At 36.3% G+C, this 26,407-nt stretch overlaps 2 long non-coding RNA genes across 3 annotated transcripts; both read left to right on the plus strand.

Annotated features, from left to right (window-relative positions):
* Positions 1 to 4,400: 4,400 nt before the first annotated feature.
* LOC113332718 lies at positions 4,401 to 6,327 on the plus strand. The gene is made up of 3 exons (XR_003351680.1): positions 4,401 to 4,589; positions 5,523 to 5,567; positions 6,066 to 6,327. It is a non-coding gene; the product is annotated as an uncharacterized LOC113332718 (long non-coding RNA).
* A 10,921-nt stretch (positions 6,328 to 17,248) lies between these two features.
* LOC113332716 lies at positions 17,249 to 19,262 on the plus strand. Of its 2 annotated transcripts, none has more exons than XR_003351679.1 (3): positions 17,249 to 17,497; positions 18,430 to 18,474; positions 18,974 to 19,262. It is a non-coding gene; the product is annotated as an uncharacterized LOC113332716 (long non-coding RNA). The 2 variants fall into 2 exon arrangements; XR_003351678.1 differs by having other exon boundaries at positions 17,251 to 17,497; positions 18,980 to 19,262.
* The last annotated feature ends 7,145 nt before the right edge of the window (positions 19,263 to 26,407 follow it).

The following is a 26,407-nucleotide window of genomic DNA, read 5'->3' on the forward strand; positions in this document are numbered from 1 at the left end:
GCAGTAGGAAGATGCAGTTGCTGGAGGTTGAGCTGGAATGGGAGCAAGAAGAGCAGGTGTTATTGGGTAATGTGGTGTGGAGTTATGTTTGATGCTAAGGTTGTATGTAAATTTGCAGTCTGGAGCTGAAAATAAACCATGGTGGTGACTTGGTTGATGTTGTTGCTGCTTATGAAGAGATGGATTAGGTGGAGAATAAGCTAACAAGGATCTGGACTGTTAGATGCAATGGACTGATGACGCAGTTGTGTGTTGGTATTGCTTGCAATTGAGAGACTGAGACAGGGAAGAAGAAATGAAGATTCTTGTGTATAGCTGAAAGTTGCAAATGGTTAAGTCATGCACTTTTTATGAAACTGGTGGTGCATCATTGCTGCTAAGGGTCATCATGGCGCAACACCAACTCAGGCAGTGCAAATGGCTTTGGCCAAGACCACTCATCTTAGTCAGGCTTGTTAGACTCTGACTCAGGTCTGACTAGACCACTGACTCACTTCAACTCGGTCTGACTTCTGAGTTGACCCGTTTGAACAGTTTTGACCGGTGGCTTTTATAGTCACCTGAGATGACTTTCCCAGTCAAATTCAGTCCGGTGACTCCAGTTTTCCGGAGACTATTTTTTGGATGAGAACTTTACTGGACTATTTTCTACATGAGTATTCTCCACTTGGATTTGGTGGACTTTGAAGATTGGACCTAATTTTAGAAGTTGGAGAAAAGCTACAAAAGGAAAGATTTTTACAACTTTGGAGAGCACGTATTTTCTACTCGGAGTTTTGGAGAGCGGCGACTAGGGTTTGCTTTCATTTATTTTTCGTCTTCTTCATTTCATTATTCATTATGATGAACTCAAAAGCTATGAGTAGCTAAACACATAATATTGATTATGGGATAAAGTTGATTTCTCAACATGATATTTGATTCATTGCATTAGTTTTGTCTCAATAATTTATTGTTTATGATTCTTGGTTTATATTGTCATATGATTTGATGGTTTGTTTTGTTGAGTCCGGAATCGATCCGATTTGCATTCATTTCTAAAGCTATATTAGGGTTTTCAATACGAAAAAGTTTTTTATCCCTGATTCTAAGTAGCATAATTGTGGGTAGTGCTTGTAGTGATATATCCTACTAGTCACAAGTGAATCATAACCTTTGTTAAAATGGATTAGTGCTTTTACACGTTCGTTTGCATTGATTAGTCTTATTCCATAGAACTTAATGCTTTTAGGGAGTCAAACTTAATTGTGTTTTTACACTTTAGGTTGCTTTCTAGGAAGAATTCACATATACATCTTTTAATGTGGTTGTGATGAAATCAGGGAATTAGCGGGATATACTTGCGATCAAGGTATCCTAGGACTTTTAGTAAATGAGAGATTAAAATATCAATTCTAGTCATTGATGAAAATAGATATTTGTGAATGATACTATCCCGTGACCAATATCTTCTCTTTATTGATTATTCAAAATATTTTATTGCTTTCTATTATTTTTATTGCTTTGCTAAAAAAAAAGTCCCACTTGGTTACCAAGAAACTGAAATTTTATAACAACAAAAGCCTCTCTGTGGGAACGAACTCTTTCTTACCACGTACTTCATTTATATTTAGTAGAGTGAGAAAGCGAAATTATATTTGACATATACGACAGCGATCATAAACGAGTTGTTGGGTGTGGTTGTTAGACCCCCGCATTTTCAGAAAGAAAAACTTTAAATTAAAACATACTAAAAAACATGGGAATGAAGTACTTTTTGTTTTTAAGATGATCTCCTATTTAGTATCCCTTTTCAACAACTACGACACCTTTGAGCTTTTCGTGAATATCATCGAAGACATCGTCCGGAAGCTCCATCTCAAGGATCATCTTCAACATAAAATTTTCCCTTCATATAACACCAACCACACTCATCAATAGGATTGCATTGGTCCTTGTGTTTTTCTCTTGATTCCGGTAGTGCAACAGCTTTGTCTAACCATTGAAACTCTTCGCATTTTGGGGGTGATTCAAATACCTTAGAAACATTCTTCCATTTTCAGCATCATCAGTTTTTGCAATCCAAAACCGGCGTGTCCTATCAGAATTTCTATACTTCGAATAAATATATTGACAGTCCATTGCTAAATGAGAAGGAGACTTGCAAATTTGACAGCTACAATGATGACTCTATAATAGAAGATTATATTAGTAATGCGTCTTAGTAGAGAAGATTTCAACTGCCCATATAGTATTAGTTGTTAGAGCATAGCTCGATTGAACCCATGAAGCGTTGGTATGTCAGGTTTGGTTGTCCTATTTTAGTGAATCAAACCTCATCTAAGAGTCGCTTGATTATGTAATAGAGACAACTTCGTTTAGGTTAGACTAGAAAGTCTATGAACGTTGAGACATACAAGTATTACTCGAAGACCTGAAGAACATGAATATGTAACGAGCTACAACGACAACATCATCCTTCCTATTGAGGTTAGTAATATTGACTTGAATTGTTTCATTCCTAACGTATGTTTCAAGTCGTGCTATATTGAAAACATAACTGCGAAGCTGTGTATGGATATATTACTCTAGTAGTGAGACACGATCACATGATCATAGTATTAGGGAATTAGACTACGAAGTATAACGCTTATCTTTTGACATAATCCTATGAATGTTGTTATGATTATGTGTAAGGGTAAAGGTGAAGATTTCATCCTAGGAAACAATGTTTTACATTTTTTTAAAGAAAGTACATTCATGGACTTGTTTTATGAATCGAAAGGGAAATCGCTAGGCTTATTGGTACGGCTATTCATTGCAAATCTTTAGATTACCAATATGTGTGAGATGGTAGAAACGATCGTAACTTTGTTATGTATCTTGGTACAACTAATCACAATGCCTGACAAATAATTTGGTATGACTAGTTTTGATTAGTTAGTATAACCGATCCTAAGTAATCATCTAAGATGGTATGATCGATACTTGTAATTGGTGTGACCGATCCTAGTAATTGGTGTGACCGATCACAGAGAAGTTGTGTAATCGATACTTGTAATTGGTGTAACCGGTCCTAGTAATTGGTGTAACCGATCATGGTAATTAGTGTAACCGATCCTAGTGACTGGTGTGACCGATCACAAGAAATACCATGTGTATATGGTAACTGGTCCTGGTAACTGATGTAACCGATCCTGGTAATTGATGTAACCGGTCAAGGTAACTTGTGTGACCGATCACAAGTGCTTCAATATTAGGGTATAACCGATCCCAGTGATTGGTAGAACCGATTGAACCCATGGATGTGATTTGATATTTGATCAATCACATATAGTTTTCTTGGAATACAGATGAACCAATTCTAAAATTGTTTAGAAGTGTGATATTATCGATTCCAAGATTGTAAATATGAAAGAGGATTTACAAAGAAGAGATGTCAACATTCTTTCAATACGTATAGTAAATCTTATCTTTTATTGTTCAAAGATATTCCTTAGTACTCAAGGAGATCATGTTCCGCAAATTTAAGAATCTTTTAATTAAGGTTGTTAGTTTTATATGTTTTAATTACCAGTATTTAAATGCATATCTCTAGAGAATAAAAATTAGAAATGTGCATTTACTAATTGGAGATTTTCTATTGAGAGATTTCGGGAAATATTGGACAAAGAATTTACTGGAATTATGAAAACTAAATGGGAATTTATTGCATATCTTGAGAATACTTTCGGTTTTGGAAATTCCTTGGTGTCCAAACATCCTTGGTCTATAAATACCTAAGTTTGCATTTCTAGAAAACTATCTTAAGAGCCAGCCAAACTTCATCTTTTTGTTGTTTCTAGTGGAGCCTTCTAATCAGAGAAGAAAGTACCCATACTTTAGGCGAAATCTCTTATGACCGCTCGTTTAAAGACTTATGTGGGCTCAAGAAGCTCTACGAGTACCATTGGTGGGAAACTAGATAATTGCAGTGTTATTAATTTTCAATTGATTTGATTGACTAACAGTTTTTGAAACTTTGATTGCACCTACTTTGTTTATTCTTGAGAATCTTGTAGAAATCCATTTTTTTTATATTTTGATTATTGACTAATCAAAGTACATCTTTGAATGTTTTGATAATGCTTATTTTCAGATACAGAGTTTTGTGCTTTTTGTCTCGTGTTCATTGATGTGAAATTAGCTTTGTAACCTATTAAGAATGTACAAATCAGATGATTTGGACTTAGATTGCATACTTTGTTTTGCTAGAAAGGTGGCAGTCTACCCCTTCGACACCTAGGGTCCATGTCATGCTCTCGTGTAGCATTTCCTGTTAGGGGCACGTTTGGAATGAATTGTGGTAACACCCTTAAGGCTTATCCATCTGAGATATTCTGGTTCTTGGTTATTGAAAGAATTTACTCAGAAAGGAAACTACGAGATACTCAGGTGAGAAGAAGAAGGAAAAAGATTCAACTGTGTGCACCGAAAACTTCTACCCAGAAATTCTATGAACCTAAGTGATTGAAAGTGATGTATTTAGAATTCTGAAATTTGGCGATTGATAGAAAATTTGGGAGTAAAAGAACTAGATTTCTTATGTTGTTACTGAGTGAAGAGTAGAGGTATGATTCAACCTTGATTTTACATATTTTCGAACAGTTGAAAATTATATAATTCATCCAATGAATCAATCACTCAAAGGTTATCAATTTTGTTATCAAATCTAGTATGAAGTATTTAGAGTTCTTCTGAAGTTATGTTTTTATTTATTTATTTTTACAATTTCTTTCAGCTAATTCATGTTTTGGGATAGATCTATGCTAGGGTTTGAATTAGATATACTGTGCTACAACATGATACCGAAAATTTTGGATTTGATATGGAAATTGGTTGAACTGAAATACACAACAATACTTCAGAATTGTGTATGTACTGTCAGGTGTTCTTTCAACCTTGTTGAGAATTGTTCAACCTTGCGAACTAACGCAAATAGATTATTATATGACTCTATAAACCCTATTAATCTATAATTTTTGTCAATCCCTGTCTGAAGTGATCTAGGGATTTCATTTGAGCTTGTTTTTTGGTAGCCAGTTTACTATGATAATATAGTGTTAAGATTTTGATAGAGAGTTGATATTATAAATCTACGAATCATCATGGAACTTGGGCTCTAGAGGAAAGTTAGATGAGATAAATTAAACTTGCTATGTCAGATTCTTCTTATATAGTTTTGGTTTGTTTTGGACCGATGATGGGCATGTTAGATATTGAACTGGATAGGGGATTATTCCTCAATATGAACCTATAAATGAGAACTCCAACATGGTAGTAAATATCCAGTTCGATTAGAACACTTTCAGCCATGTCAGTTTCAGTAACTTCTGTTTTGCTCTTTTGGGCAGTCATATTCTTCAACAGTTAAACATATTTACATATGAAATTAGCATTAGTTCTACTGATAATGTTTGGAGTCGTCTTTAGTAATGCTATATTAGTATCTTTTGTCAAAAGGCATTGTTTTGTTTCTCTAACTTAATTTCTGTGTGATTAAGGTGCCTTTGGTTTCGATAGGCGGGCTACGATGTTTAAGGTTTGAGGTGGGAACTTACATTACTCTTCTATAACCATTGATGACCCTTTTCAAACTCTGATTATGCACTTTAACAAACTCATGCTTTGTTTAAAATTGATTCTCGAAAACTCTGTTGATTTCTTTAGCCTTTCCATTACTCGGAAAGGATCTGAATTGTTTTTCTTGCCTTTATGAATGATTTGGGAAATAAGAATTTCCATCTGTCGTATATGGATACGCTTGTTCCTTTATATCTACATGAATTCAGCTTTTATGCTTATGAGGTGTGGAATTTGGCACCAATATAAACTAATAGGTGTGTAAGGAATTGGTCGACACCAGTATATACATTGTTTTAAGAAGAAGCTTGTCCATGTACATGATTGTATAATTACGTGAATTAAAGGTGTTATTAACCTTTGGAAAATTTGCATTCTTTTTTAAAGTACAACTTTGATGATTACTTTTGAGTAGTGTAAGTATCCATTGGGCTTGTTAGCTCACTCTTTCCATCTTCTTTTAGTGACAGGTAACATTGATGTAAGTGGAGTTGACTTGGGCGAATGGGAGTTTAACATTTGGGTCGAGTAAAGGGTTTTAACTTGTGTATAGAAAGGTAACTGCCGGTAACTTTTTGGGAGCAGATCTGTGTAGGTAGAACTTGGGAGTGATGTACTTTTGTGTGTAAGTGATGTACTAACTAATGTATAATGCATAACTATCTATCTCAGACTCTTTGTATGTAAATAGTTAGTAATATACTGAAGATAGCTATCTTGGGTCCAGATCTGTTTACTCTTGTGCTGTTTTTATTTGTCCTTACCTTTTGTTTACAACTTCAGTGTTTTGGACCCTTATTACTGTTCTTAGCACCTTAAGTATGAATTAGTGTCTTAAGCTCAGATTAGGAAATTGGGGCGCTACAAAGTTGGTATCAGAGCCCATTAGTAGATCTTATATGGGCATTTAGTAAAAGCTAGAATCTAAAAGACATCAGGAATAAAAATCATACTGTGTATAGTAGTGATTGTTTGCTGATGTTTGTGAGTAGTGTGCTTATAATATGTCTTGTAAAGTTTTAGATATTAAGATTTATGTTCTTGTTGTGGTGACAGAGAATGGCAAACGATACTGAAAATCAGAATTTGGAGGGTGGATCTAGTCAGCAAATTGAGAGTAGTAATGTGGAGATATTAATGAAGTCAATGGCAGACATGAGGAAACACCAACTGTTATTGGAAGAAAGGCTTGGAATTTTGCCTAACTCGGGGAGTACAAGTCAGACTTCAAACCAAGAGGATATGATTATGTTGGCACGAAATCAAAATCAATCTGGACAGTTACTTTAGCAGTATCTAAAACTCTCTCCAGAGGTATTCAGTGGCAGTCCTCCAGATCCCGAGAAAGCGGAAGAATGGTTGCAAAATGCAGAACATGTTTTGGAACATGTATCCAATGATAAAGGTACTAGGGTTAATTTGGTTACCTTCAAATTTCGAGGACCATCACGGGATTGGTGGAATGCAGTAATGAAAGTGGAAGGTGGAACAATGACCTGGAATAGGTTTAAGGATTTGTTCATAGACAAGTATGTACCTGATGCAGCAAGAGATAGAAAATTTATGAGTTCATGTCCTTAACGAAGGGTGGTATGTCCGTTAGTGCATATAATTGTTAGAGCATAGCTCGGTCAACCTCGCATGCGTTGCTATCTCAAGCATGTTTGTCAATATTAGTGATCAAAACTATAAGTCTTGATTTCTAGCCAACATAGCTAAGTCTCGGATTAGGATAGAAAAGTGTAATTGAGCTCAAGGACTTCATGGCGATTCATCATACAACGACGAAGATCTATATAAGGAACCGTGGAACTTCATCAACAAAAAGGTATGTGGAGACTTGAACTTATCTATCACTCAAAAGTCTATCTCTTCTATCTCCTACTTCTTATGAGACAAAAGTTGTATGCTATATAGACTAGATCATACACATTTGATATTTCGAGCTGAGCATTCATTCCTTATCTTTTATCTCGAAATCGTGTGTTGGTAAAGCGTTTCTCTTTGATCAAGTTTATCTTCACCTAGTGACGAAAGTCATGAAAAGTTTCAATCACTTTGAGAATTGCTCTGACGCGAATCGGTCTGTGAATAACGGCTGCATAGCGTCCTCTGAGAATGTCTCAATGATTGAAATGAGAGTTTAGATTACATAACCATGTATTCCTTGAACTGAATTTTGCGAACTTTGTTGATCAAGAGAAATCGGGAGGATTGTGGCATTGGCTTGCCAAGTCCGCGAACTGTCGGAAGTTCTCGACCAAGAATTTCTGCTGGATTTTCCAAAATCGTTTGTGTGCTAAGTCCGCAAACTCAGTTCGCGAACCCAGTCCGTGAACTGGTGGAAGTTCTCTTTCCGAGAATTTCTGCTGAGTTTGGAAAACTCAACCGACTAACTTAAGTCCGCGAACTTGTTTGTGAACTTAAGAGGTTATGATCTAAAGATGTGCTCTGAACATGAAACATTAAATTACTAAGGAATGCTTTATACAAACCGTGGCTATAATGTTCATGAGCCGATTCAATCGAATCGAATCATCTTTGTTTCAATTGTGTCTTGTGTGGTTACATAAGATCTCATAGCAATTGAACATCTCTTTAACTAGTTCATTTGAGTCAATTGAACTAGTTATGGTGAAGAAGAACAAGGTTAATATGAAATACTCATATGGTTAACCTTTTGGGTTACTATGTTGAACCAACATACACGTACGCATTTGGGCATGGTTTTCACGAACCCATTAAACGTCTACCCAAGTGTGTATGACAAGCTAAGTTTTCGATCTAACGGTTGAGAAATATTAGCTTGAATCTAATCAGGTTTTCATCTAACGGTGAATAAGGATTGCTTTGTAACTAAGGCAAAACCCTGATTTGAAGACTATATAAAAGAGACACTGGCATTGTGCAAAACTAATCCCCACACGTCTCTGTGCTACTAGTGCGCCCGCTAGAGTCGATCTCCATTAACCTTTGATTTTATTCTCTAAAATTAGGTTAACGACTTAAAAACTTCATTGGGATTGTGAAGCCAGACCGATACTACTTTATCGTAGTTGTGTGATCTGATCTTGCATCTTCTATCGTACGAGTACAATCGATTGATTGACTTGAGATCGTGAGAGTTCTCCGGTAGGAAAGATAAAGAAGTCACAAACATCTTCGTCTCACTGTTTGTGATTCCTCGACAATCCGCTTGTGTAGTCAGGAAGGATTGTAGAGAGGTGATTGATTAATCTAGGCTGTTCTTCGGGAATATAAGACCGGATTATCAATTGGTTCCTGTTCACCTTGATTTTATATCAAAATACGAAACAAAACCTAGGGTTTATCTGTGGGATACATATTTATCCTTTTATAGACTTTTCTGTGTGAGACAGATCTGTTTATTATCAAGTCTGTGATTTTGGGTTACATCAACTCTTGGTTTTGGGTGAGATCATCTAAGGGAATCAAGTGTGCAGTATCCTGCTGGGATCATAGGCGTAGGAGTACAACTGTACCTTGGATCGGTGGGAGACTGATTTGGATTCAACTATAGTCCAGTCCGAAGTTAGTTTGCAGTAGGCTAGTGTCTGTAGCGGCTTAATACATTGTGTGTTCAATCTGGACTAAGTCCCGGGGTTTTTCTGCATTTGCGGTTTCCTCGTTAACAAAATTTCTGGTGTCTGTGTTATTTCTTTTCCACATTATATTTATATAATTGAAATAATACAGGTTGTGCGTTCGTGATCATCAATTGGAAATCCAACCTTTGGTTGTTGATTGATATTGATTGATCCTTGGACATTGGTCTTTGGTACCGTCCAAGTATTCCTTGCATTTGATAAAGACTTGCTATTGTTTTTAGCTTGAGTAAAAATCAAATCAAGAGAGAGATATTAACTCCTTGAGATACTTTTATCTAGATTGAGTCTGACTGTCTAGTTGATTCTCTAGTTAGTCCATACAGATTTCTAAGCGAAATATTGGGTGGTGTTGTTAGACCCCCGCTTTTTCAATTGGTGTCAGAGCAGGCAAACACGTTTAAGACCTCATCAGTCTGTGTTTGTAGCGATCTGACTCTATGGACAGAGGTGTTATCTCTATTAACGTACCACCAGTCTTCGATGGCTTCAATTACTTATGGTGGAAAATTGTTATGCGAGCTTTTCTTCAATCATGTGATTTTCAATCATGGGTATATGTGGTGAATGATTATGATGCGCCCGTTGTTGCAGCTGGAGACAGAACTGTTCCCAAGAATATTGGTGAATATAATGCTGCTGAGATTCTTGCTGCAAAGCAGAATTCTTAAGGGTTAAATGCTATCATACATTCCATTGCCCCAAGTCTTCAGAACCATGTGTCTAATTGCACTAGGTCTAAAGATGCTTGGGATATCTTAGAAACCGTATTTGAAGGAAACTCCAGTGAAAAGGAAGCTAGGGTTCAAAACCTTAATTCCGATTGGGAGAACCTTCGTATGGCGGATGAAGAAACATTTGATGAGTTTAATCACAAAGTGTCTGAAATTGTTAATGCATCTTTTGCATTGGGTAAGACTATTCCTGAAAAGGACATTGTGATGAAAATTCTCAGATTGCTGCCATCTAGATACGAGTCTAAGAAGCATGACATCGTTGAGGGGAATACCCTCAATAATCTTTCTAGAAACACCTTGGTTGGGAAGCTAAAGAACTTTGACCATGAGCATACATCCAAAGTCGGTAAGGATGTTGCCTTTAAAGCACAGAAGATCACTAAATTACTTGCCAAAGGTAAAAGTGTTCATGTCTCTGAGGATGATCAGTCTGAGAATGATTTTTCAGATGAATACCTTGAAAAGTCGGTCTCCTTGATCACAAGATAGTTTAGGGATCTTCTGTTGAAGAGAAGTAAACGGTTTTCAAGAAACAAACCTAGGTCATCAGACAAACCTCACGGTCCCGTACCTCCTAAAACAGGGATGCTGACGAGGCTGATGACGAGGACATGCCTCAGTGCTTTAAGTGTAAGGGTTTTGGCCATTTTGCTAATGAATGACCAAATCGTAGAAAATACACTGGGAACAAAGGTCTAGCTGTAACACTTGATGAAATGTCTGAAACCTATGATTCCGATGAAGATAGGAAATCAAGTGTAGGTATCCTTGGTGAAAACATCGATTTTGATACTTGTAGCAATACATATATCAACCTCAATGGGTTCGGAGAAGAAGGAAACCCAATAAGCTGGAAGATTCTCTAACTGGAAACCCTGTCAGTAATGTTTCAGGATCTACTGTATGTCTAGCTGCTTGCACATCTCAGATGCCTGAATACTATCCAAGTTTGACATGCTCGTTTTGTTCGATGAAGGGACGCGAACTATCAAGGTGTTACAATTACAAGCACCAAATAAGGCACGCTAGCAAACTTCAAAAAAAGCAGATCGATTAGCAAGGAAACTGAAACTTGCTCAGAAGACCGTCGAGGTATGTAGGACCTTATCTTCGTCTAAGAAGTTGGTTTCCAGGGCTAGAGTAAGACCATTTGAAAAGAAAGTATGATCGAATCGTTTTGATAGACAGAAGTCTGAAGATTCCTCCCTTGAGGAAAAATATGGACAAATCATTGTTCATCGCAACACAACCTGATTGTGTTGTTGGGAAAATCTTGTCTCATGTGCCTGATCGAAAAAGAGACAAGATTGAGTGCTGATTCAGGCTTCAGTAAAGTTTTTCCTTCTTTTCTTAGATTTGTTATTTTCTGTCTATCAAATAAAATAAAGGGTTATTATCGATAATTCTACTCTTATAGGATTTTAGAGTTGGGCGTATACGAACCTGTCAATAGGTTTCGAACCCTACATTCCTTTTTCCTTTTTGACATCCTATATAAGATTGCTTGTTGAGTTAAGTGATTCAATTACACAAATCCAGTTGTCTATAACTGTTCTCAAAGCACCATGCCAGATGGAAATGATGTCAACATGATTGTTAATCTTCAATCAAGGAAAAAAATCTCCTGTTTCTAAGTCCCTGAAAAGAAAAAGAAGGAATACAAGAAATCCCAGGGTTGTGCCTTCTAACTCTCAGAAGTTTTCCGGTGTTCTTGATGAGTTGAAGGAAGTAAGAAAGGAGATTCGTGAAATAAAGGCTTTTGTGTCAAAGTTCTTAGAAATTCAGAGAGCCTTGGTACGACATAATCAGCCAAGACAGTTCGTTGATATAAACTCCTATCTTCGTGAATCGTATGTTCCAATGGATGTTGACAACAAGGAGTTCGGGAATGATGCTGAATTTCTCAAAGGCATTATCGCCTAGGATGTCTTCTTCTTGGATTAGTTGGAAGAATAACTAGTGCTTTGAATAGCGATGATTGTGACTATACATAGCTTTTTTTGTTTTCATCTTCTTATGTTATTTTTTAGGTTTATTGGTATTTAAATTCTAAAAATATTTGGAGGATGATGTTTATTGCAGTATTTTAATGGTTTGTGATATTGCAATATTTTTATGGGATATGTATTGTTTACGTCCGTGAACTTGAAGGTCCCATATTGCAGTCAAAAGTAAAGTCGTTCATGAATCGGTATTCGTATTGATGAAAGGACGAATGGACTTTTGGCATATACAAAAGTTATGCCTATGCAATCATGTATTTGATGGAAAATAAGATAAAATCTTTTGTTGAACAAGGATAAAGTCTATTATGTCGTTATGATGGAAAATAGAATAGATCCTTGTATGTTATCCACGGTATTGATCTTCATTGATCCATTTTATTATGTTTTACCGTGTTACAACTAAGTCGATTTACCTTGGCTTTGTTAGTTGTTCCATAAGATGCTATATGTCGAGCATTAGGAACTAAATTAATCAACCAGTTTGGTTATTTAGTTAGTACTCCATAAGTTTTATTTCTTATGTCGAGTACATGTACGATTAAGGTTGTCATATTCTATGATGAACTTAGTCGGGGTTCCATAAGTTCTTTTATGTTGAGCCCAAAATAATTAAATTGATTACTTCGGTGATTAGTTTGGTTGTTTGTATTCCAATTAGATTAATTATAGGTTCTCTTGTAATTAATCTAGTTGAGTTTTCATATATTCCACAAGTTCTTGTGTTGAGTATATGAGAGGCTACACAATCATGTTCTTTGGTTAATGTAGTCATATATTCTGTAAGGTTTTCCTTATGTTGAGTATTTGAACGGTTAAGTTAGTCATCTCCGTGTGATTGACTTAGTCATAGCTCCGTGATTTTACTTATGTTGAGCACTTTCAATTAAATTGATCACTTTTGTGGTTTGATTTAGTTGCGCATTCCAATTTAATTAATCATGGGTTTACTTGTGGTTAATTTGGTTGAGCTTTGGATATAGAAAATCATTCCTATGGTTTTTGGTGTCCAATAAAAATCCTTCTTTTCTTTCGAAATTAAGGTCGCTCTTGTTGTTCTTTCGGGAATGACATCAAATGGGGAGAGTTCTTTTGAACTTGTGCTTAATGGTAATATCTTGAGGGGAGTGCGGCTGTGGAATTTTATAGGGGTTATCTTGTATCTTAAAACTCCTTGATGAATGTTGTTAGCTTCGGCTATTAGATTGCATCTAAATTAAGTTGATATGTATTTTTTCTTTTGGTCATGAAATGTCTCTTGTGGAAATTTCATTATGATCCCATTATTGTACCTTTGCCAATTTTATTGACAAAAAGGGGGAGAAATTTTGTAGTTCACACTACAAATACATATGGTTTTTGGATCATTGTGTAAGGGGGAGTGGTTTCCATGATCGAGAAGGAGTATTGACTAAGGGGGAGTGACACATATCACCGTAGTATTATTGTTAAAGTCGTGATATAATTGGACTTTGATGTTATATAATAATACTATGACACTGTATAATAATGATCGAGAATCTCGATTTCTCTCATAGTTATAGCTACGGATCTTCAACAACGATGGTGCTAAACTTACAACCTTTGGGATCATTGGAGTACTTGGAAGGACGAAGATTTCAAGGAACGTTGAAGATTAGACTATGGAACAGGAGCCTCTAAAGTTTATCTTTTTTGTATTCCATATGTACTTAATAGTTTTGTCACTAAAATTGACAAAGGGGGAGACCGTTAGAGCATAGATCGGTCAACCTCGCATGCGTTTCTATCTCAAGCATGTTTGTCAATGTTGGTGATCAAAACTATAAGTCTTGATTTCTAGCCTACATAGCTAAGTCTCGGACTAGGATAGAAAAGTGTAGTTAAGCTCAAGGACTTCATGGCGTTTCATCATACAACGACGAAGATCTATACGAGGAATCGTGGAACTTCATCAACAAAAAGGTATGTGGAGACTTGAACTTATTTATCACTCAAAAGTCTATCTCTTCTATCTCCTACTTCTTATGAGACAAAAGTCGTATGCTATATAGACTAGATCATACACATTTGATATTTCAAACTGAGCATTCATTTGTTATCTTTTATCTCGAAATCGTGTGTTTGTAAAGCGTTTCGCTTTGATCAAGTTTATCTTCACCTAGTGACGAAAGTCATGAAAAGTTTCAATCACTTTAAGAATTGCTCTGACGTGAATCGGTCTGTGAATAACGGCTACATAACGTCCTCTGAGAATGTCTCAATAATTGAAATGAGAGTTTATATTACATAACCATGTATTCCTTGAACCGAAGTTTTCGAACTTTGTTGATCAAGAGAAATCGGGAGGATTGTGAAATTGGCTTTCCAAGTCCGCGAATTGTCGGAAGTTCTCGACCGAGAATTTCTGCTGTATTTTCCAAAACTCGTTTGTGTGCTCAGTCCGCGAACTGTCGGAAGTTCTCTTTCCGAGAATTTCTGCTGAGTTTGGAAAACTCAACCGATTAACTTAAGTCCGCGAACTTGTTTGTGAACTTAAGAGGTTATGATCTAAAGATGTGCTCTGAACATGAAACATTAAATTACTAAGGAATGCTTTATGCAAACCGTGGCTATAATGTTCATGAGCCGATTCAATCGAATCGAATCATCTTTGTTTCAATTATGTCTTGTGTAGTTACATAAGATCTCATAGAAATTGAACAACTCTTTAACTAGTTCATTTGAGTCAATTGAACTAGTTATGGTGAAGAAGAACAAGGTTAATATGAAATGCTCATATGGTTAACCTTTTGGATTACTATGTTGAACCAACAAACACGTACACGTTTGGGCATGGTTTTCACGAACCCAGTAAACATCTACCAAAGTGTGTGTGACAAGCTAAGTTTTCGATCTAACGGTTGAGAAATATTAGCTTGAATCTAAATCAGGTTTTCATCTAACGGTGAATAAGGATTGCTTTGTAACTAAGGCAAAACCCTGATTTGAAGACTATATACAGGAGACATATAGAAGTGTGCAAAACTAATCCCCACACATATGTGTGCTACTAGTGTGCCCGCTACAGTCGATCTCCATTAACCTTTGATTTTCTTCTCTAAAATCAGGTTAACGACTTAAAGACTTCATTGGGATTGTGAAGTCAGACCGATACTACTTTATCGTAGTTGTGTAATCTGATATTGCATCTTCTATCATATGAGTAAAATCGATTGATTGACTTGAGATCGTGAGAGTTCTCCGATAGGCAAGATAAAGAAGTCACAAACATCTTCGTCTCACTGTTTGTGATTCCTCGACAATCCGCTTGTGTAGTCAGGAAGGATTGTAGAGAGGTGATTGATTAATCTAGGCTGTTCTTCGGGAATATAAGACCGGATTATCAATTGGTTCATGTTCACCTTGATTTTATATCAAAAGTCGGAACAAAACCTAGGGTTTATCTGTGGGAGACAGATTTATCCCTTTATAGAATTTTTTGTGTGAGATAGATCTGTTTATTATCAAGTTTGTGATTTTGGGTTACAGCAACTCTTGGTTGTGGGTGAGATCAGCTAAGGGAATCAAGTGCGCAGTATCCTGCTGGGATCAGAGGCGTAGGAGTACAACTGTACCTTGGATCGGTGGGAGACTGATTAGGGTTCGACTATAGTCCAGTCCGAAGTTATTTTGCAGTAGCCTAGTGTCTGTAGCGGCTTAATACAATGTGTATTCAATCTGGACTAGGTCCCGGGGTTTTTCTGCATTTGCGGTTTCCTCGTTAACAAAATTTCTGGTGTCTGTGTTATTTCTTTTCCGCATTATATTTTATATAATTGAAATAATACAGGTTGTGCGTTCGTGATCATCAATTGAAAATCCAACCTTTGGTTGTTGATTGATATTGATTGATCCTTGGACATTGGTCTTTGGTACCGTCCAAGTATTCCTTGTATTTGATAAAGACTCGCTATTGTTTTTAGCTTTAGTACAAATCAAATCAAGAGAGAGATATTAACTCCTTGAGATACTTTTATCTAGATTGAGTCTGACTGTCTAGTTGATTCTCTAGCGAAGTATTTCGGAGTTAGTCCATACAGATTGCTAAGCGAAATATTGGGAGGTGTTGCTAGACCCCCGCTTTTTCAATAATGATATATTTACAATATTATCGCGTTATGGAGCAGAGTTGATAGCCACTGATGAGGCTAAAGCGAAGAAATTTATCAAGGAATTGGATCCCGAAATGCGAACACAACTTTCATGTTTATGAATCAGGACATATGAGGATGATTTGAATCGGTCTCTTGATTACGAAAAAGAGATGTGGGATCAACTTACAACACAGATTAGAGAAAGGCCGCAATTTTTTTCAGCAAGGTAAGATCCAGCAAAACGGCCAATGTTATTAGCTTCTAATTAGACCTTTCTCAGACCACCAGTAAGACCATGGTCAATGGGGTCAGCATCAGTACCTCCTACAACATGTCCATGCAATTGGGCCTCAAGGGAGATTGGTGCGCTTCCAGCAAGTACGTCCGGTTGCACCAGCAAGTGCTGGTTCGAGTTCCTTCAGATGTCACAACTGCGGTGAATGGGGTCATCTTAGGAAAGATTGTTCAAAGAAACCGTCAGCTGGGTTAGCTCAACAAGGAGCGGTATGTGCAATGGAACCAATAGTGACTTCTAATCAAGAAACATCGTAAGAGAGTCAGATGTTGTATACAATGGTAGAAGGGGATGGCTCGGCGACCGATCAAGTGATTGAAGGTAAAATATTATTATTCAATCATCTAGTTCATGTGTTGTTAGACACTGGATTTACTCAATCATTTAATAACCTAAGCGTAACAACTGAACCAGAGTTAGACATGGCATATAACAACAAAATGTTAACTTTGACTACACCGTTAGGGAGAAAGAATCTGATATGCGAGCTCTTTTCCCGGAGTTGTTTTCCTGATGTACGTAATTGTTCTTTTCTAGGACGAAAAGTTCTGTTAGGTAGGGTGATTGTAGAAACCCAATTTTTTTTATATTTTGATTATTGACTAATCAAAGTACAGCTTTCAGTGTTTTGATAATGCTTATTTTTAGATACAGAGTTTTGTGCTTTTTGTCTCGTGTTCATTGATGTGAAATTAGCTTAATAACCTATTAAGAATGTACAAATCAGATGATTTGGACTTAGATTGCATACTTTGTTTTGCTAGAAAGGTGGCAGTCTACCCGTTCGGCACCTAGGGTCCATGCCATGCTCTCGTGTAGCATTTCCTGTTAGGGGCACGTTTGGAATGAATTGTGGTAACACCCTTAAGGCTTATCCATCTGACATATTCTGATTCTTGGTTATTGAAAGAATTTACTCAGAAATGAAACTACGAGAGACTCAGGTGAGAAGAATGAGGAAAAAGATTCAACTGTGTACATCGGAAACTTCTACCCAGAAATTCTATGAACCTAAGTGATTGAAAGTGATGTATTTGGAGTTCTGAAATTTGGCGACTGATAGAAAATTTGGGAGTAAAAGAACTGGATTTCTTATGTTCTTACTGAGTGAAGAGTAGAGGTATGATTCAACCTTGATTTTACGTATTTTCGAATAGTTGAAAATTGTACAATTCATCCAATGAATCAATCACTCAAAGGTTATCAATTTTGTTATCAAATCTAGTATGAAGTATTTAGGGTTCTTCTGAAGCTTTTTTTTTTTTTTTTTTACAATTTCTTTCTGCTGATTCATGTTTTGGGATAGAGCTATGCTAGGGTTTGAATTAGATGTATTGTGCTACATCATGATACCGTAAATTTTGGATTTGATATGGAAATTGGTTGAACTGAAATACACAGCAATACTTCAGAATTGTGTATGTACTGTCAGGTGTTCTTTCAACCTTGCTGAGAATTGTTCAACCTTGCGAACTAACGCGAATAGCTTATTGTATGACTGTACGAACCCTATTAATCTATAATTTTTGTCAATCCCTGTCTGAAGTGATCTAGGGATTTCATTTGAGCTTGTTTTTGGGTAGCCAGTTTACTGTGATAATATAGTGTTAAGATTTTGATAAAGAGTTGATATTATAAATCTACGAATCATCATGGAACTTGGGCTCTAGAGGAAAGTTAGATGAGATGAATTAAACTTGCTATGTTAGATTCTTCTTATATAGTTTTGGTTTGTTTTGGACTGATGATGGGCATGTTAGATGTTGAACTGGATAGGGAACTATTCCTTAATCAATATGAACCTCTAAATGAGAAATCCAGCATGGTAGTAAGTATCCAGTTCGATTAGAACATTTTGAGCCATGTCAGTTTCAGTAACTTCTGTTTTGCTCTTTTGGGAAGTCATATTCTTCAACAATTAAACATATTTACGTATGGAATTAGCATTAGTCCTACTGATAATGTTTGGAGTCGTCTTTAGTAATGCTATATTAGTATCTTTTGTCAAAAGGCATTGTTTTGTTTCTCTAACTTAACTTCTGTGTGATTAAGGTGCCTTTGGTTTCGATAGGCGGGCTACGACGTTTAAGGTTTGAGGTGGGAACTTACATTACTCTTCTATAACCATTGATGACCCTTTTCAAACTCTGATTATGTACTTTAACAAATTCATGCTTTGTTTTAAAATTGATTCTCGAAAACTCTGTTGATTTCTTTAGCCTTTCCATTACTCGGAAAGGACCTGAATTGTTTTGCTTGCCTTTATGAATGATTTGGGAAATAAGAATTTTCATCTGTCGTATATGGATACGCTTTTTCCTTTATATATACATGAGTTCAGCTTTTATGCTTATGAGGTGTGGAATTTGGCACCAATATAAACTAATAGGTGTGTAAGGAATTGGTCGACACCAGTGTATACATTGTTTGAAGAAGAAGCTTGTCCATGTACATCATTGTATAATTACGTGAATTAAAAGTGTTATTAACCTTTGGAAAATTTGCTTTCTTTTTTAAAGTACAACTTTGATGATTACTTTTGAGTAGTGTAAGTATCCATTGGGCTTGTTGGCTCACTCTTTCCAATTCCTTTTAGTGACAGGTAACATTGATGTACGTGGAGTTGACTTGGGCGAATGGGAGTTTAACGTTTGGGTCGAGTAAAGGGTTTTAACTTGTGTATAGAAAGGTAACTGCCGGTAACTTTTTGGGAGCAGATCTGTGTAGGTAGAACTTGGGAGTGATGTACTTTTGTGTGTAAGTGATGTACTAACTAATGTATAATGCATAACTATCTATCTCAAACTCTTTGTATGTAAATAGTTAGTAATGTACTGAAGATAGTTATCTTGGGTCCAGATCTGTTTACTCTTGTGCTGTTTTTATTTGTCCTTCCCTTTTGTTTACAACTTCAGTGTTTCGGACCCTTATTACTGTTCTTAGCACCTTAAGTATGAATTAGTGTCTTAAACTCAGATTAGGAAATTGGGGCGCTACAAATCTTCTCTTCTGATATAAGATTCACTCAAACTAGATCGATGTATCTACGGGATCTTTAGAACTGTTTTTAGATCTAAAGACATTTTGTGTTAATCTATTGTTAACAGACTCCGTTCTATGCGTGATTGACCACAAGAGATTCAAGTGGTGTTGTGCAGGTTTAATTGAAGATTAAAGAAGATTTTAAGACGAAGAAGATTTCTTATTGGTTTCTCATATCTTTGTGGCACAAATTTCTTATTGGTTTCTCATATCTTTGTGGCACAAACTTTGATCGGCTTGGATCCAACTAGAATGGTATTTATTCGATCGATTAGTTCTGTGAGATTGGTAACGCCTAATGGTTCTCTTGAGATATATTTTGATTGTTACAAATCCGAATCTTATTACTTTGGTAGTAGAAATCAAGGTTTGAAAAACGGCCGTTTTTTCCGAAAAAACGTCCGTTATAACGCTCACGCCCATATACCGTGCCCGTGAGGTTCACCAACACGTTTACCTAAATAACACCGATAAATAGGAAAAAATGGCATTATTTAGACCCGTTATAACCGTTTTCACACCTGTGATTACCGTTTTTCTAAAATTAATATTTCAGTTTTTTTCTTCTAAATAACATTTTAACACACGTTTTTTACACCGTATTTTCCGTTTTCATACCGGTTAAACCTGTTTTTAAGGAAAAAAAAATTTGAGTTGGAGAAATTCTTATACAATTTTTAATTTCAAACTTACAACTAAAATTTCATAAATAATCATTAAACACTTCAAATTTTATAAACTTACAATAAGTAACCTAGTGACAGTAGTGCTTGAAATTTTAAACTTAGACAAACCAACTTGTACCGGCATTTTTTTCCGATTTATTCAAGTATTTTCTGTTTTCTCGACGATTCTCAGTTGATTCCTCCTCCTCTTCCTCCGCCTCATATTGGTGCGCGTAATGCATTTGGCTGTCGTAGTTAACAGTATCGTCATCTTCATAACCATAGTCTTCTTCCTCATTATCATTACGATTATCTACTTCATTATTGATATTAATATTGGAATTATACTCTTCATTAATTCCTCGGGTATCTTCTTCTGGACGATCTTCAGTGTAATGAGAATTGTATATAGGATTTTCATTTTCATGACCTTGTGTATTGTCTCCAAATGTTAGGTTACCAAAGTCATAAACAAAGTTACTCACTGGCAACCTTTGATATGAGATTTCAACTTCTGGATCATGCCATTCGTATGGTGGAGGGAGAGGCTCTAGATTATTAGCTGCTTCCTCTTCCAATTCATTTAACCAATGTTCTTCCTGAGGTAAAACTGGTGTTTCATCATCCCCTGCTATCCAATCAAGCATATTTTCATCTGTCAGCAGGCTATGAACATCGTGGACATCGATGTTATGTCGCTTTGCTTTACCTTGAACTCTTTGCTGCTCCAATCTTAAATTGTACTGAACATATACCAAATCGTTTATTCTTGACGAAACTAAACGTTTGCGTAGTTTGGTGTGAATTCTTTCAAACACACTCCAATTCCTCTCGGATCCAGACGATGTGTTTGTCTGGCTATGTCTTTGATCATGAAACCAACTACTCTTTTTACTTTTTTTGTTTTTGTTTTATTTCTTTAACTTTTGAGTCTGAACTCTAAAGTACAGACCACATGTAGCATATACTGTACACACCTCCAAATGCAAAAGAAAAAGATAAATCGACTCCCTGACTTCCCTCTCTCACTCTCTTTTTCTCTAGCTAGTCTCTGACTCTCTTCCTGTTGCATTCCTTGTTGGTTAGTCTTGTAGCAAGTAGCTAAGAGCCTAGGAGTATTATTTGACAACAAAGTTTTGACTGCTTTTGAATCCGAATATGCATTATTGAAATATTGGGGAATGCATTGAACTATTCGAGTGACAACTTGAACATATCAAGTGGATAGTGATAGTATGCGTGTATAAATATTGTCGGTAGACGATAACTACAATGCATTGTTATAAGTCATAGACTTAGGGTTGTGAATTTTACTAGATATCCATAAATTTGTATGTTAAAAACCCATAAACAAATAAATAAAAAATCAAATAAATAAATTAAACCAAAAAAAATGAAAAAACGTAGTAACAACGTTATTTAGACCCGTTGTAACCGTTTTCACAGCTGTAATTACCGTTACATAAGAAATTCAGATCACAAATTATTTATTTTTCTTATTTAACCGTTATCACACCCGTTATTTTAAAAAAACGTCAAAAAAACGCGTTTTATTCCTATATAACGCGTTTTTGACCCAAAACGTGCCCACACCCGTCAAAACACGTTATAACGGTCACGCCTAGTACCTGTGACCTGGGCCGTGACCCGTTTTTCGAACCTTGGTAGAAATTGAATTAATCTAGCCAGGCAAAGGAGTTTATTAGCTTAAACGGAAGAGCATTTGTATATGACTTGAGAATATCTTATCTTAAAGAATCAATAGAGTTGTTACCAAACAGACTTGTTGTTCCTTTACTGTTTGGATTACGATGCAAAGGAATGGTTCCAGTGCGTGCACTCATCGAAGTCGGAAGCGCATGGATACTGAAGAAACTAAGTGAACTAGGGTTAGTTGCTTGGTCTCAACTATACGGAGTTGGTTTAGATTTTGTATAACGACTTAATTCAGAGAGTATTCAATTTTGGACTTGGTCCCGGGGTTTTTCTGCATTTGCAGTTTCCTCGTTAACAAAATATTGTTGTCTTTTATTTTTTTATTTCTGCAATTATAGTTTATTATAATTAGAAGTAAAATACGAAAAAGTTAACTCCGCCTTACTTGATAGTGATCATATAGAGTTTGGTTAAGTCTGAACCTATTATCAAGTAATCACACTTTGGTAGCCGTATTGTCTCGATCTCGTATCCGTAGACAATCACACAAAGTGGGAATACCAATTTGTAGTATTGTCTCGATTTTATCCATAGACAATCACTTTCGGTAAGAGAAATTATAGGTGGATAAATTAAAGATTGTGGTGTATTTGGGCACCCTCGTCTTTTTATTAGTAATGATGAGTCTACTTACTTTGCAAGTAAAGCGTGATGGTGGTTTGCAAATAGAGCTTGTTGATGAATCTCCCATCGCTTGTGAAGCTTGAACCGTGCTTGCTTGATCTATTTTTTGACGCTTGCGTTCTTGAGAGAAGGATTTTGTTATTTGGTGGGTGCTTTCAATATATTTTTCCAAGGGAACGGGTGGGTATTATATAGAATGAAGCTCCTATAGTCATGTTTTTTAAAAAACTAGCCGTTATTTTTGAAAATTCCCTTATGTCGGCATTGTCGTATAAATATAATCTATGCCGGTAATATCTGCCGGCGTTGTATGTTGGTGTTGAAACGATGCCAACATATACTGCAGATTGGTCCCAATCTCTGTATAAAATAAATCAAGTACCGGCATGGATATTGAATAATAATCAATGCCGGAAACTTGTGCCGAGGCATTCATATCTATATTAACATCAATTCCGACATTTGTGATTTCAAAAAAAAAATAGTCGTTGAGGTATTTCTCTATATAAAGAGAGCTAATACTTGAACCCAATTTCCCCAAACCCGTGTGTTATATATATCCTTAAGACTCTTAACTTATTAGCTAAGTTATGAAACCCTATGTTAGAGCATAGCTCGGTTGAACCCACCAAGCGTTGGCATGTCAAGTTTGGCTGTCATATATTAGTGTGTCAAAACTCATCTAAGAGTCGTTTGATTATGTACTAGAGACAACTTCGTTTAGGTTAGATTAGAAAGTCTAAGAATGTTGAGACATACAAGTATTACTCGAAGACCTGAAGAACGTGAAGAAGTAACGAGCTACAACGACGACATCATCCTTCCTCTTGAGGTTAGTAATATTGACTTGAACTGTTTCATTCCTAACGTGTCTTTCAAGTCGTGTTATATTGAAAACATAACTGCGAAGCTGTGTGTTGGATATATTACTCCGGCAGTGATACATGATCACATAATCATAGTATTAGGGAATTTGACTACGAAGTATAACACTTATCTTTTGAACTTCGTAGATATGACATCGACATAATCTTATGAATGTTGTTATCATTATGTGAATGAGTAATGGTGAAGATTTGTCCTAGGAAACAATGTTTTACATTTGCTTAAAGGAATTACATTCATGAACTTGTTTTATGAATCGAAAGGGAAATCGCTTATTGGTACGACTATTCATTGAAAATCTTTGGATCTTTGTGTAGCATAAACTTTGATCGGATGGGATCCAACTAGAATCATATTTATTCGATTGATTAGTTGCATGAGATCGGTAACTCATAATAGTTCTCTTGAGATCTATTTTGATTGTTACAAATCCGAATCTTATTACTTAGGTAATATAGATTGAATTGATCTAAACCAGGCAAAGGAGTTTATTAGTTTAAACGGAAGAGCCTTTGCATATGACTTGGGATATCTTTATCTTAAAGAATCAATAGAGTTGTTACCAAACATATTTTGTTCCTTTACTTTTTGGAATACGATCCAAAGGAATTGTTCCAGTTCGTGAACTCATCGAAGTCGGAAGCGCAGGAATACTGAAGAAACTAAGTGAACTAGGGTTAGTTGCTTGGTCTCAACTATATGAAGTTGGTTTAGGTTTTATGTAGCGGCTTAATTCTGAGAGTATTTAATTCTGGACTCGGTCCCTTGGTTTTTATGCATTTGCGGTTTCCTCGTTAACAAAATCTTGTTGTGTCATTTACTTTTCCTTTCCGCAATTATAATTGTTGTTATTATAATTTAAAGTAAATTATACAAACGTTAACTCCGCTTTACTTGATAATGATCCTATAGAATTTGGTTAAGTCCGAACCTATTATCAAGTAATCACACTTTGGTAGTCGTATTGTCTTGATCTCCTATCCATAGACAATCACACAAAGTGTGAATCTTTGTCGTATTGTCTCGACTTTGTCCATAGACAATTACTTTCGGTAAGAGGACTTATAGGTTGATAATTTAAAGATTGTGGTGTATTTGGGTACCCTCGTCTTTTCATTTATAGTGATCTATAATATTTTAGAAACTCTGAATTGAAAGTGCAATTAATTTAATTGGTAACTGAAAAATTGCAGTTACAATTCAATTTCGGCATTGAATTCACTTTGAATACCATGTCGGTATCCCCTAACCGGCGTGGTATAATAGTTCAATTTTATGGCGATATCAGCTTCGATTTTATTGATATCTCTGTAAACAATTACATAGTTGTCGGCATTGTTTATATTAAGATTCCAATACCGACTTCTGGTCTCGGCATGGTATAACTTTTGGTGGACAATGCCGGTATTGATGCCGATATTGAGTGTTAATTTTATTGAATGCCGGTGGTTTGTGCCGGAATGGTCGATCTCTATATTTCCATACCGGAATTGTACTTATGGTTTCATCGATATGCATATTAATGTATTATTTAATCACTTGTAGGTCGAAAATAGTTGACTGTATGTACTTGTGTCTTGGGACGTAGGTCTAAATCATCACAAGCCGATAAAGGCAAGCGGGAAGCTGTTGAAGAAGGAAAACCTAAGTCTTCTCGTCCTCGACATAGTCGATCTAATAAGGACCGTGGTAAGGTTATGATTCGGGAGCGTACGGGGGACACAAGCAGCAGTAATGATGAACGATTTGGAAAAATTTTGTACCTGCTAAACCAGCCCGAGCAGGTGGCTCATCCTCACAAGGTTTAGGACAAGCTGAAGTCGAACTTGAAGCCGGTGATCAAAAGGAAAAGGAGCTCTCATCCCACCTTCCTAATAAATATGACATGCTTCCAGAACGCATAGACGACAAACAGTGGGGTCATCCGAGAGATCCGCAAGTCTTATTTGACTACAAGGAATCTTGGGCTCGTTGGATCTATTCAACTTATGTAAGACGTTTGCGTCTTGTTATTATATTATTTATTTATGATCAAGTTATTTTAAGTTAGTTTGGTGTGTTTTTATAGGACCACAAGAAAGACTTTCGTGTTGGCCACCATCAATCAATGGATATATGGCCTTTGGAGGATGAGTGTGAAGCTGTTCAAGCATTAGCTAGAGCATCTGGGTTGTATCATGCGATAGAAAATTATGTGGCCACTGATCAAGTCACGACGAATTGCTTCTTGGAGAGGTTTTTTGGTGAAACTGATACCATGCATTTTCCTTTTGGTGAGATGACCATTATCCCTGAAGATGTCCAAAGAATACTAGGTATAGAGGTTCTTGGGAAAGTCATTAAGGAAGGAGATAACTATCGGGACCTATCTTGGGCCAAGATACATGAGCTGAATAAAAAGTTGTTTGGGTGGGACCAGGAAACGACTACAGCAAATATGTACAAGGCAAAGCATTCCCGGACAAATACTATCAAACTCGTCAAACTCAAAGAATTATTTGAGGATACGAAGGCCAAGGAAAGGGGAGAAGACTGGAATCCCGAACAAATTTACCACACTGTCGCAGTTTATCTGTTATTCACCTTGGGAACTGTGGTATTCCCTGACGCTAGCGGTAACAGGGTGCATATGAACAACCTACGACACTTGGATCCCTTGGATAAAGTTTATGAGTATTCATGGGGTGCTTTCTCGGCACATTTTTGGCAGAGATGCGTAGAGCTTCTAAGGAGAACGCCTATCAATTTATTGGGAATTTCACCTGTAATTCAGGTATGGTAAACTAGTTATTTTGTGAGCTGACTAAAAAGTTGTTTGGATCCCTTGGATAAAGTTTTTACGTAGTAGCTCTAGAGTTTCTTGTGAAATCCATTAAGTAAGGAGATAACTATCGGGACCTAGGATGGGCCAAAATATATGAGTTGACTAAAAATCTGTTTGGGTGGGACTAGGAAATGAGTAAAGCAAATATGCATAAGTCAAAGCATTCCCGGACAAAGACTATCAAACTCCTCAATCTCAACGAATTGTTCTCTGGTACGAAGGCCAAAGAAGGGGGAGAATACTGGAAGCCCGAACAAATTCAGCACACTGCGCT

Source organism: Papaver somniferum, unplaced genomic scaffold (genome assembly GCF_003573695.1).
Source record: "Papaver somniferum cultivar HN1 unplaced genomic scaffold, ASM357369v1 unplaced-scaffold_132, whole genome shotgun sequence".
Lineage (NCBI taxonomy): Eukaryota > Viridiplantae > Streptophyta > Magnoliopsida > Ranunculales > Papaveraceae > Papaver > Papaver somniferum.